Raw genomic sequence first — 12,110 nt, 5'->3', positions numbered from 1 at the left:
ATTGGCCCAAACTTAAGAGAAAAGAGAAGCAGAAAAGAAAAGAGGAACACACCAATACCAAAAGCAGGAGATGGCTTTCTCCAGTACTTTGTAACTAGACCCAAGCCCTTTCTTTAAATGATGTGGCTCCTTCGTCCTACAGGCCACAGTCTTTGCCTCTGGCCTGTCTCCATGGTCACCTACCCCACACTAACACAGTGCTGCACACAGGGAAGCAGCATGGAATATGCCCCAAGAAATGCCAAAGAGGAAAGTGAGCACTGCTATTCTCATAAAACCCATCAAAAACTGGACCAGGCACAGCCCCTTCAGTAAGGTGCTCCCAGGACCCCTGCTTGAGAACATTGAAACATATAAAGATAAGGGATATGCTAAGCTATATGGAAAGGGGAGGCAGAAAAAAAGTAAGAGGGGTAAAAGCTGTTGGGGTTCTTTACCTAAGTGCTCAGCCTAGGAGAGGGGCCAGAGTTGCCCTGGAATCAACACAATTAGATCTCTCCCTATCTGAGAGGAAGTACTCAAGACTCCCATGTCCATCTGTAATGTCCTCTGATCATATTCCAAAGCACAAAGTAATGAGAAACATCCGGATAATTTGATACCGACCTAAATGAGGCTGCAAAGACACATCAATTCTATCTACAGGGCACAGAGATGTTTGCCCTCATAGGATATATACTGTGTTGCACGTGTTCCCAAGCCTGTGCTCACACACACACACACACACACACACACACGCTACTCTTACCCCTCCCATCCACAGGTATGAATGCATCTTACTCCCACATAACCATATACAAGGGTGTGTGTGTGTGTGTGTCCATGTGTATGCACACATGTGTGCTTCTGTTACTCCCACCTCTCAGTCAATGGGGAAAAAAAGAACGATAAGCCACTAAAGGAAAGGTTGCTTTGAAAAGAACATTGAAAAAAATGTTTCTAGATGTAGCATAGAAGACCAAAGACCAACCACTCTGTGGTTATTCTTTAATGGTATTTATCCTGTACTGCATTTTGTACTGCTTAATTTTAGGGTTATTGCTTCTACTTCACACATAAGACCTTGAGCACCTAATTTTTTATATCATAAAACCTCAAAAGTTTGATAAATTTTACCTCCTAAAAATAAAAAAGGAAATGTAGCTTGGAGTGGGTGTTCACACTGCAGTAACAGCACTGTCCAGACAATAAGGATCAGGAAATCCAAACCAGCCTTGGCTACATAGCAACTTTGTAGCCAACCTGAGACACCACTGCCCCTCACCCCACCCAACCCCGGCCCACCCAGACCCCACCCCACTCCATCTCAAAACAAAACAAGACTAAAAATATCTAAATGCTGAGTTCTACTTTGCAAAACAAAGCAACTAGAGCTCACACACCTGGGCAGGATGTAGAACTTACACATAAAAACCTCACAAAGTTTAAGAGCTTTTCTGTTTTAATCAGTCAGTACAGACTGTCTAAAGGCAGTGGTTTTCAAACTTCTAATGCTGTGACCTTTTAATATAGCACCTCCTATTGTGGTGACCCCCAACTATAAAGTTATTTTCATTCCTACGTTATAAAAATTTTTGCTACTGTAAATTTTTATTTTTTTTATTCTTTCATACAATTATATCCCTAACTCTGTTTCCCTTCCCTCCTCTCCTCCAAGTCTCTCCCTGAACCTTCCTTCTCCCCTAGATCCATTCCTCCTCTACAGGCCTCCCAGGGATATTAACACAGCACAGTAAGTTGCAGAAAGACTAGTTACCTCCCTTCATTTTTAGGCTGGACAAGGCAACCGAGTAGAAGAAAAATGGTCCCAAAAGCAGGTAAAAGAGTCAAAGACAATTTCCCACAAGAAGATCAACCTATACAAACCATAGCATACATGCATAGAGCCTAGGTCAGACCCCTGAAGGCTCCCTGATTGCCACTTCAGTCTCCCTGAGCACCTGATGAACCCTGGTTGTTGACTCTGGTTTTTCTTGTATTCTTGACCCCTCTTCTGGCTCCTATGACCCCCATCTTCCTCAGAATCCCCTGAATGCAGTCTAATATTTGGCTGTGGGCTTCGGCATCTGAGCCCATCAGTTGCTGGATGAAGACTTTCTGATGATGCTTATGCTAGGCTTTAGGTTCTGGTCTATGAGTATAGCAGAATCATTTCATTGACTGCTCATGTTTGGTTCTATCCTGGGACTCTGGACTATCCAGTCTCTGCTCTTGGTCCTCCAGGCAGTGTCAGGGGTGGGCTTCCTCTTATAGCATGAGTCTCAAGATGGAGACTGATTGGCTGGCCACACCCACAAGTTCAGTGCCACCTTACAGGTAGGATAAATCATATACTGAAACATTGTGGCTGGGTTGATGTCCCACTCCCACCACTGGAAGTTTTGCCTGGTTACAGAAGACAGCTCACTCAAGCTCTGTACCCCTAGGAGTCTTAGCCAGGGTCATCCTTGTAGGTTCCTTAGAGTTTCTACTGCACTAGGTTTCTACCTCACCTTTGAAATGCCACCCAATTCCAGTTGTCTCTCCCAGTACCCTCCATCCTCCTTCCATCAGATCCTTCATGCTCCAGTCCATTTTTCCTTGCTATGAGCTGTAATATACATACCAGATATTCAGATTTCTGATATGCAACCCCTGTGAAAGCGCCTCAGGTTGAAAACCACCAGCCTAAGGTCTCATGTAAAACCCCCAGTGAGTTATTCTACATATAGCACACAGACATTCATCTGATGGCTCTTAAAATCTGAATAACGGAATGCTTGTCCCATGCCATACTGGGTTTAGTACAAAGCATGAAAAACAAAGATTTATGATACTGTCATATCAGTACTTCAGAAATATAATTTCATAATAGTACTAAAACATTTGGTGACCCACTCATTATTGATCTATGTCATAAATAAATATACCTGTATTTGTCCATCCGATCTCTATTTCTCTTAGAGGAGGGTACTGCAATCGGTCCGCTGTTCGCGCGGTCCGCCGTTCGCGCGGTCGGGTCCGCCGTTCGCGCGGTCGGGTTCGCCGTTCGCGCATGCGCGGTCGGGTCCGCCGTTCGCGCATGCGCGGTCCGGTCTGCAGCGCTGGTGGTCTGCTGTTCGCGTGCTGGAGGTCTGCCTAGAATCTTGGTTTCCACATATACTTTCATTTTAAAATCTCATTGAGGTTATGCTTTAAACAAATATGGACTAGAGATGCAATTTTACACACTTAGGCAGATAGGAAGTTTACATAGCAAAGATATTACCAGAATTATTTCATATGTATACCAGTACCCTAAAAGTGACAGAGTCCTAAGTAGAAAGTCCCAGAGGATGAGAAAGATAGTAAACGCTGAAGAAGTAAAATATACAGTGCTTTCCTTGTCCTGTGCCTCCTTTCTTCTCTGATATAACCCAGTGGCCATGAGCATCTTCTGGAAGCTGAGCAAGAGGCAAGCTGTCTCATGCACTGCCCCATAACTGGGTCTTCTGGATTTCAGCAGAGAGCCTTTCAGGAAAGAGCCTCATTCTTACACTAGAAGATTGTCACTGGGCAAGGCAGAGAGAGGCCTTCACCGTCAGCAGGTCCAGACAGCTACTTGTCTCTCTCAGTGGCATATAGGCCTGGAGGAATATCCAGAAATGTCTCATAGAAGCCTTCAAATGAGTACCTCCTAATTCTGGTAACTCTCCTTGCAAGTTTCATAAAATACCTGAATTGATCTTGGTGAATTGATCTTGGTGTTGCACCGCAGCCAGATTCCACTTCTCAGGGAAGTATGCACAGGTGACATTTGACATCAGGTTCACAGAAACTTTTCCATGGAGGACAAAGGACTAACTGACTCTAGATAGAGAGGAGACAGAGGTGATGCATAGGAAAATGGAGATCATAAAGGTAAGATGGAGAACACTCCTCACATATTCTCTCTACCTCTCGACCCACCCAGATTTATATTCTCCATTTTTAAGAATAACACGCACACACACACACACACACACACACACACATGAAAATCAAAACAAACAAAAAAAGAATAATATAAACAACGTTTTAAAAAATGAAGGAAAGTGTTCCCACAAAAATTCATGAATTCTATATTCTCTGGTTTTCTAATTCTGCGCAGCAAACCTGCCCTGAAATATAGATGCTATACTAAGTGAAACTCTATTGGAGAAAACTGATTTTCCCTATGCCAGCTTATGTCAATGGCAGATAGTTTCTTAGTTACGGCGTGGGACCCATGTCTGTGACCAGTTCAGACTCAGACATGGTGATAGAGTTCCCCAGGGATCTAGGTTCTAGCTATTTTAACTACCTGAAAGCTACCTAGTCTGACCATAACCCTCTCAGTGTTGGGGTGCCTGTGTGGGTCATGTGCATGACTCCACAGTCACTCTGATTTCATATGTGCATCAGTTTCTATTGTGTATGGAAGACACTGTTTCCTTAGAGTCAACAGTCAACACTGGTTCTTACAATGTTTCTGCCTCCTCTTTGTTGCAGAACCCTGAGCCGTGAGGGCTGCATCACTCCCTGCACAGTACTAGTCGTGGATCTCTTTGTCTGTTAACATCTTCTACAAGAAGCTCCTGTGATGTGAATTGATCAAGGAACCAATCTATGGGGAGAACAATATGTCATTAGGATTGTCTTATTGTTATGTTCCTTAGCAGAATAAGAGCAGTGTGCTTTCACAAGATTCCAGACCTATCTAGTCTCAGGTTCCTGGTCATCTCCAAAGGACAGAGGTGCCTATAAGGGGAAGGGAAGGAGCTTTAACTTCTCTAGCCCTGCGCAGCAGGGAAGTGCAGAGGCAGGCTCCTTGTGTCTCTTCACATTGACTATGCTATTGGTGTCTTCAACAACAAGGATTTACCATCAGGTTATGAGCAGTGTGATGGTGGACATACTGTTTAAATGATGATTTACTGGGCTGTAAAGGCTTGTGAAAACAAAATTGCTTTTAGCTTGTATAATCCATGAGGATATTGCCCCTATCTTGAATATACCCTGTCAGCTAACTTGCCTAAGAAAGACAACCTCCCTGTGCACTTAGGCTATTATTAGATGCTTTTGATTGCTGTTAAATAATTCACTACTTCAGCTTTTCTTACAAAGAATAGGTAATGGGTCACAAGATTAAACAGGCTAACTGCCAAGTTTCACTTTTGCATGAAATGATCGCTTGCTTGGATGGCTGAGTCTCCTTCTGGGTGTCTGCTACATAATCAATCTTTACCTGCACCCAGACAGGAAATGAGTTAAATTGGCTCCCTAAAATTATATCTTTGTGCTTTTGTCTTCCTAATCCTTGAACTGTCCACAGCTGACTAGAGGCCTCACCTACAGAACTCTTTCTGGTTTGTTCCTGTCAATTTATTATTTTTTTTTTAAATAAAAAGCATCTATTTTTTTTCTAAAAAGAAAACTTTAGTTATATTGGTGAATCTCTGAATGGACCCAGACCCACAAGAGAAGCTACCACTCTTGGCTATAGCCTCAGATGTTTGAGGAGAGGGGTGTCTATGGGACCTTTGGAGAATATAATTATTACTCATGGCTATAGCCTCAGGTGTTTGAGGAGAGGGGTGTCTGTGGGACATTTGGAAGTTGCAATTATTGCACCAACTTAGTCCAGAGTCTGTAAAATATGAACTTTACAAAGAACTTGAAAGTTATGATTATTTGCCTTACATTTTAATAGTTGATAAACTTTTAAGTAAACTCAGTAAACAGTTGTATTACAAAACTTCTGCTTCTTACCCCAGATAGAGAGCACAAAACAGATGAAAGTATGTATACCACACAAGTACAGTTAATAAAACAATGAGTTTTATTGGAGTTATTTACAGAAATACTGGTGAGAGCTTACTCACAGGAGAATAAATGATTCAAAAACAATCGCATCATCAAAGTCCACCCCAGGACTGGCAAGAGCATGAAAATTTTGGGAACCCGAAACACTCCTTTCAGGCAGCTCAACATACTGGACAGAGAGCGCTTCCCAAGGGACGCAGTTGATCCACATCTATTTCACATAGCTGGGTTGGGTTTTGAGTCTTTGCAGCTTGGCTTGTTTGAGAGTGATTCACACAGCGGCTTGCCTTGTTTATTCTTTGGAAGAAAGAGCCTAGAAAATCTGGTTACTTTCAGGGACTCTTGATGCTAGTTGGAGTTGTTTCTCTTCCTGCTGAAAAAGAAAGTTCCTGTGGACTAGAAAGCTTCAGTCTCAGAGGAAACTGTTACAGAGTAACAGTGCAAAGCTAGAAGGAGGGTTATCTGAGGTATCTTGTTAGACAGTGCTTTAGAAAGGGTGGACACAACTTAAATTAGTAATGTAAATAACAAGTACAAAGAACACACGTCCATGGTGATTCGAAGAAAATGTTCCTCTTATATAACCATGCATGCCACAGATAGATGGGTTGAAATCAATCCTGAGAGTGATGATTTCACAGTTATCACTGTCCATTTTCTTCTAAGATATTTTCTCCAGATTTATTAGTCCTTTTGAAATGTGTGAATGAAATGCATACTCTTTCCCTATAGTCCCTATAGTCCCTATAGTCAGTGGAACATCATTTAAAAAATAAACTAATGATTTTTTTACATATATACAGATTCTTTTGACAACTGTTATTGGCAATATTTTCAAACTGGAGACTGCTATAAGCCCTTCAAATGTAAGATGTTTAAAATTAAATATAGAAGAATATGTTACATGGGTATGAGCATACCTACAAATAATACGCAGTAAAATTGATCACTAAATGAACCTCCAGTAATGATTATTGGAAAGAAAATCCAAAAGCCCAAATACAGCTTATGCTCCGCAATATACAATATTCACAGAAATAAACCACAACAGAAATGGAAAATGGGTTGATAATGGGTTGAAATGGGTTGAAAATGGCTGTATCTGATTCTTGGTTAGGGGGTGTGAACTAGTTTTAAGAAAATAATCTACCACTGATAAAATACTTACTTTGAGATATATGTAAGTGATGCCAATAGCACCTTTTCTGCTACATTAATTACTGGTAAATTATACCTCCTTCAAGGGAGGATGTCATCAAACCACAAGTTTCTATATGCTTCAAATCTACCTAAAAATAAATGTAGTAAATAATAGAGCTTTGAATAAATAATATCTAATATAAGGATTTAGAGAACTTGGTAATTTCAAGTACTGTTACAATGTACTTGGGATTTAAAGAGTTTCTACCAAATTCGGCTGTAGATGAGGGTATTGTGAAGTTTTGGAAATTCGTATTTTCCTAACATCTAAACCACAACATACCCCCTATAGAAGTGGTAAACACCCTGCCTGGACAGCTTTCTTACACCAGAGTGAGAAGGTTAGTCTCTGCAGCAAGCGTTCCTTCATCTTCTCCTCTGCTGTGCTCCAGCGAGGATCAGTGCAGTCCCCTGGTGCCTTTTACTTGTGGATCTCTGCTGACACTACTTGCCTAAATGCTGACTCTAAGGTTGCTCCTAGCAAAGTAACAACTTTTCTATTTGTAACTAGTAAGTATCTTGTGGAGAAGTGCCTATGACTACAGACACCTTCCAGCAAACTTCAGATTTCTGCTAAAGTAAGGGTCAAAGAATTATTTCATAATGATATGTTTTATATATTTATTGTCTTGCCTTGTACTTTAATTTAAAATCTTTAACTTTCTTTTCTTTTTTTTTTCTACATGGTCTCATCCTCTAGCCCAGGCTAACCTAGAAATGTGTGTAGTATAGCTGAAACACTTGTGAGCGAAAGAATGTAAAACACAACTACTATACAATATAAAAATATGATTTATCTAATGATGTTGGTCAGAGTTCAACAGCCAAAATATTACTATAAAATTGGTGTGTGTGTGTGTGTGTGTGTGTGTGTGTACTGAGAGGCCAGAAAGTAATATGAGATCCCTCAGAGCTGGAGTTCCAGGCATTTTCAAGATACCCAGCTTGTTACCTGGTGCTAGAATCAGAATTCTAGTTGTCATGGTAGATTAGTAAGCCCTTTTAGCAACTGAATTATCTTTCCAGCCCAATAAAAATGTTACTGAAGAAAAGATGAGAAGCAGCGTAACTAGAAAAGAAAGAGGATAGGAAAATGACTTATTTGAGATAGCCAAGGTAATGTAAGTGTACAGCTCATTCAGTATGTTTATCTGCTGTGCATATAATATTGAGTATAAAGCAGGGACAGGGCCACATCCAGTCTATTGTTATATTTTTAAGGTTGACAGTATATTTTAAAAATTAAACTATCAATGCATTCCTTCCCCATTATCCTTTCCTCCCTTCAGCTTCTACTACACCCACCTCAAAGGGACTAGTCTTCTTTAAATGTGATTATCACACACACACACACACACACACACACACACACACAATTTAAATTTCTTTGGGTTTTGTTGTTGTTTGTGTATTTGCTGGCGCACACCTTTAATTGAAGCATTCACGAGAAAGAGTCAGGTAGATCTCATGTCAGTCAAGTTCACATACTGAAGTTTAAACTACTCAGGGCTACACAGTGAGACCCTGTTTCAAAAAAATACACACACACACACAATAATTTAATATAACGTAGTTTATTTGTTTGTAGCATGTGAGATGGGAGAGGCACACATGAGGAATTAAGATGTCAAGTCGTAGTAGTCTGTTCCATCCAGCTACCTCGTGGGATTCCAGGGCCAAACACAGTTACTCTGGCCTGCTTTGAAATGCCTTTTCCTGCCAAGGCTTGCTAGTCATAAAACACTTTTTTATTGAAGAATTTCTTTTGTTTTTTTTTCCATTTTTATTTAAGTTGCAAGTAAGGTTACCTCAGAAGCCCTGAATACCCAAGGCACAAATCGCATAACAAATGACTCCCATGAAGAAGTAAGGAGAGGGTCCTGATCTTGGAAAGGATTGATCTAGCATTGGAGGGGAATATAAGAACAGAGAAAAAGGAGAGAGGTAATTGGAGAATGGGTGGAGAGAAGAAGGTTTATGGGACATATGGTGAGGGGGGATCCTGGAAAGGGAAAATCATTTGGAATGTAAACAAAGAATGTAGACAATAAAAATATTGAGAGAGAGAGAGAGAGAGAGAGAGAGAGAGAGAGAGAGAGAGAGAGAGAGAGAGAGAATCTCTTATAAGCATCACCTAACAATAAAAAAGCCTATGGCCAGTGAGCTGAGGTAGAAAATCTGAGGTGGGGCACAGGCAGGAGAAGAGAGGATTCTGGGAAATAGTGAGACAATGAAGAGAGATTCAAGAGACACACTTGGAGAGATGCTGAAGGAAGACAGTAAGGAAGAAGCAGTCAGGGACTGAAGGAGCTGTAACTAACCAGCAGGTAGATGAATTCAGGATAAAGGGAGATTCGCCAGGGAACACTGTGGAGGCCCAAAGCATGAGATCTGAGCAGAGCTTGAGGAGATGTACATAAGCCAGCAGGTGGCCGAACTCAGGATAGAATAAAGAAGGTTAGCACCAGGCTTGGACACACGAAGCTGAGGACCGGTAAGTAACTGTGTGGTAGAGAGAATAGTTTCATTGGGTTACATAAGTTATGAGTTAGTAAGGAAATGAACTAAAGCTTACAGCCTAGGAATTTATTAATAAATGATTAATTTCAAAGTCATCATTGTGGGAGCAGGGGCTGGGAGGAAAAATTGAATTTTTTTATCATTTCTGTATTATTGTTAAATTTCAAAACTGTTGGAGGAGCTGACAAGATGGTTCAGCTGGTAAATTAGGCATTTGTCACCAAGTCTGATGACTTGAATTTAGTCCTGGCAGGGATTCAAGTAATCTAAAATTTTCTAAACCCCTCTCCCCATAAGAATAGATTGCATTGGATTTGAGGTATGCAGTCTCAGAATTGATTTTTTTTTATACCCTTGTGGCTCTGGGCCGATCTCTATCACCCCAAACCATTAAGAAGCCCATTTTGTATAACTAGTAGTTTAGTCTGCTTAGGGCTAAGAAGCAAAGAAGAGGGCCTCCTCTCTGCCTGTGCCTGGCCGATCCCCACTCCTGGGCTGAAAGCTCTCTTGAGGCCTGTGAAACCAAGAATTGGGGCGTGGGGTGGAGGGAGTAACTTCAGAGAGTTCTCAGAGAGTTCAGAGCTAGAGTGGCTCTGGCAGCTTAGCACCACCTTAGACCATTCTCTGATCTTCCCCTGACTCGCAGGATAATGACTGAGAAACCAAGTGGACTCAGAACAGGGGCTTGAGACCTATTATTGACTTCAGCTACCTCAGTTCCTGAAGGATCGCCCTGGGACAACTTTGCCTTGGGTGCTGATCACAGGGTTCAGGGACTTTGCCAAAAAGTGAAAGGGAGCTAAGAACAACCCTGGGGGGCCTGGGAACTTTCCTACCTCAGTCAGGAAGGGCAGGAAGGAGAGCCTGGTACACATGCTGAAGCCTGCAAGGACCGGTCCTTCCCAGTCTTTGTGCCCTGCTGCTTTCCAGCCTGGCAGTGGGGTTGCCAATGTCAATGTGACCTTAGCCAGGTAGCTCTTAGGGCCTCTCTCTCCTCAGATTTACTCTTGGTCTTTGTCATCTCTGGAGGTCCCAGCTCAGTTGTAGCTACTCTGGACTCTTCTACTCATATTGAGATTAGTGTTCATTCCTTGTTAAGATGATATTTTTTTTCTTTTTTCTCTGGGGGGGGGGTGTTTGTGTTTATGTGTGAGGAACTATTGACTGGCTGTGCACAGGAATGGAACGCTGGTGCCCATAGACTGCAGCCTGCTCCATCTTCCCTAGCCGTGCCTGAGGCAGCTTGCTGGGGATCCTGGCTTCTGAGAGAACAGGTGTCTCCCCCCCCCTCGCTCTACACTTGTTCCTGTTCTTTGACATAATTTTAGTGAAGCTGAAAGCACAGTTCAGTAATAGATTTCTACCTAGTTGTGTAGGAGTCTGCAGAGTTAGGACTTGTTTATTCTTGGCAGGAAGGCTACTCCTGTGGGCTGGGAAAAGAATACAATGAAACACTCTTCTGGTAGTCTCTCAAGGCCTGCTTAAGCACTGCAAAAGCATCCTAGAAAATCTACTGAGAGTGTTTAAGTATAAAATGGACCTAAAACATAATGAAATTTGCCTTACTTTTATCAGAGTTTGGGGTCAAAGCACAAAATAAAACTTAGGGAGAATCCACTTGAGTGCTGGGAGCTCTGTAGCAGCATGGGAGCGAGGGACCACAGCAGGTGGGGTGGCTTGGGGTTTAGGTACAGGTGTGAGGCCACATGATTTCCCCATTGCTCACCCCCCATTGCTCACCCAGTAAAATTATGCTCTCATCCCACAGATTTACAAAGAGGAGCACTCCCATTTGTCCTGGAGCCTTTCAGGATGGGGAGCATGCCCACATCTGGTGCTTCAGGATGCCACCACCAGCTATGAGCTTCACAGGAGTCCTCGCCTGCATGCTAACTCCCTGTGTAGTGGCTGTGGCCAGAGCTGCCCCCAAACCTCCTAACACAGAACTGTGGATTGTGAGTAGGATGGTAAGTGAGGGCTGACTCAAGGAACCTGCCAGTGGGTTTGGGTATGTGGGGCCATGGTGGCGGCCAACAGAACTTTGGGAACAGCAAATCCCATGGGTGAGGATGTGTATTAGGTTGACCAGCAGCACTGATTTCCCCCTCTAATCCACAGACTGCTATGTGGCAGTTTATGAGGTGTCAGGAGCCTCAGAGCCACTACTCAAGTGGTTCTCTGTGACTGTAGTCCCCGGGGCTCCTCAGCTGAAGGTTTCTACAGCTTCTTTGACCATTCAATTCCTAGATGAGAGACCGAAAAATTTCATATTAATAAAAAGGCTTAGTGAGCACTAGAGCTGGGCAGATATCTACCCTCTCTGCTGTTATGTTGACCTCCCTGCCAATAATCCCACAGTATGATTTGTCATATTCATCTAAGCTGCTCTTACTTCAACTGGCCAGCCCTCATGGCCATGTTTTCAAGATTTCTATCCCATGATCTCTTCTCTCTACCTTCTTCTCTTTCCCCTTGTAGTATTGTCTCAGACCACAAAGATAATAGTATTGTTGTTCTTGCCTGAAGACAGACTCACTTATGAGGCATTGTGAATGAATATACCATCCTATACTATCACAGCTGTTTTC

The 12,110-nt window shown here is 42.3% G+C and overlaps 1 protein-coding gene across 12 annotated transcripts in view; it reads right to left on the bottom strand.

The window, feature by feature from the left end:
* Positions 1-3,028, bottom strand: part of LOC127674881 (zinc finger protein basonuclin-2-like) — a 141,735-nt gene extending 138,707 nt beyond the window's left edge. For all 12 annotated transcript variants that reach the window (XR_007975397.1, XR_007975403.1, XR_007975402.1 and 9 more), the window contains exon 1: positions 2,910-3,028. The gene's annotated coding sequence lies outside the window, so the exon portion shown is untranslated. The remainder of the gene's footprint in view (positions 1-2,909) is intronic.
* Positions 3,029-12,110: the final 9,082 nt, after the last annotated feature.

The sequence above is a fragment of the Apodemus sylvaticus genome, chromosome 1 (genome assembly GCF_947179515.1).
Source record: "Apodemus sylvaticus chromosome 1, mApoSyl1.1, whole genome shotgun sequence".
Classification (NCBI taxonomy): Eukaryota; Metazoa; Chordata; class Mammalia; order Rodentia; family Muridae; genus Apodemus; species Apodemus sylvaticus.
Note: the sequence above shows the minus strand (reverse complement) of the source record. Positions and strands in the feature narration are given on the sequence as shown.